Source organism: Sinocyclocheilus rhinocerous, unplaced genomic scaffold (assembly GCF_001515625.1).
Source record: "Sinocyclocheilus rhinocerous isolate Xijiao unplaced genomic scaffold, SAMN03320098_v1.1 scaffold1295, whole genome shotgun sequence".
In the NCBI taxonomy this organism is placed as follows: domain Eukaryota; kingdom Metazoa; phylum Chordata; class Actinopteri; order Cypriniformes; family Cyprinidae; genus Sinocyclocheilus; species Sinocyclocheilus rhinocerous.
This window is the reverse complement of record NW_015660499.1, coordinates 2,563,937-2,565,711: the sequence shown is the minus strand read 5'-3', so window position 1 is coordinate 2,565,711 and position 1,775 is coordinate 2,563,937.

Here is a 1,775-nt window from a genome sequence, read left to right as displayed (position 1 = left end):
CATTTCTAAGTATATTAAGACAATTTTGTATTAAAGTTCTCTGAAATGTTTAAATATGTAAATGCTGCAGTATATGATTACATATGCACACATTTGCCTAAATGTTCTAGAACATTGGATGAAGCCAGGTTTAAAATTCTTGTTTCATTTTGTTGACACATTAGAGTTAAAGGTTTTTACTGAGGGGATTTCGAACATCTTTTTCCATCACTCCATAAATCAGAAAATTGTCAAAAGTCAGAAAAACAAACTTTTTCACCATGTTTTAGAATTTAAACAAAAAAATACATATCAAGTGAACGAAATATAAACAAACCGTTCTATAAAAATCCTCAGAATATAGATAGGAATAAAGCTGTAAGTTTTGGTTTATGCAAGTGCTGCTGAAGTGGAGAAAAACTCATTTTGACTAATTTGCCTTTAAAAGGTATGTACTGTTAAATCTACAGACGTAAATAGATAAAGTTCAATAATAAAACCAGGGGAATGATATATGTGCAAACATTTAATTAAATTTGCCTGCCTGCATGCAAACCGCCAAAATAAAAGCTCAAAGTTTTAAAAACATTTGAAAAAAATAAAATATAATTAATATTAGTAATTTAACTTTACAGTTTGCAGAATTAAATACATGTTTTATTAAATAATTTGTTATTCCACAGTATAACTGTATAATTTCAATGTACTTTTTATATTGTTTAATGTACAATAATCACAATACTCATTTTCAATGGGTCAAAAACAATGGAAATGTGGCCTATGAAAAGCTTGGGGAAAAATGTTTACTTTATGGTTTAATTTTATATTTTTTCTTTATTTATTTTTTCAAAATAGTTTCGTCCTAAAAAGATGGGTTGCACTCGGAAAGAAAAAAAGTAAAAGTTATTTTTCAGCTTTATTAATAAATGTTTTCAAATCATCTGGAATTTCCTGTATTGTAATGTTGTAATTTTTTTTTACTATTGTGCAGCCTTAAAAAGTTGTAATCTTTAAAATGACCCGATTTGTTATATTAATATAAAATAATTTTGTCTATTATAAACATTTCTAAACATCGTTAAAACTAAACAGAAAAGAGAAGTAGCATAATAAAAGTCAACACGAAACCCTGAAAAATAAGATGTTATTTAACTTTTACATTATTTTGAAGATATTGATTAGAAATAGCATGCTTGCACCGTAATCAGTCCCGTATGAAAGCAGCAGCTCTGTGCAGGACAAAAGGCAGATGGTTAAACAATGTCTCCTCAAAGCGTTGAGCGATACGGTATCCGTTTACCAGCATGTAACAAAGGCTCGTCGCAGCTGCCACTTCAGACGCATTATAAAGCAGATTCACATTCACGCTGACCAGGAAAAACAAACCGGTGAATGCCAAGGTCAACGAGACGGTACAGTGATACGAGCGCAAAAACCCTTATCCTGCTAGGTGTCCAGTTTAGCATTGCTGGTTAAGCTAGTAAAGAAAACTGTTGTTGACAAGCAAGTCTTTTCAGCAGGGCAGAGGAACAGAAAAACAAATAAAAGAAACCTTTAGAATTATGCATTTGTGTGTATATATATTAGTGCTGTCAAACGATTAATCGCGATTAATCACATCCAAAATAAGCTTTTGGTTACATATTAATATTTATACATAAATAAATATTTCACTGAACAAAACAAATAAAAATAAACAACTATGAATATTTATAATTACTTATATGTGTATATATATACACACACACACTCAAAGTACATTCATTTGATCAGGTTTTGTTTCCCCTGAGGTTCAA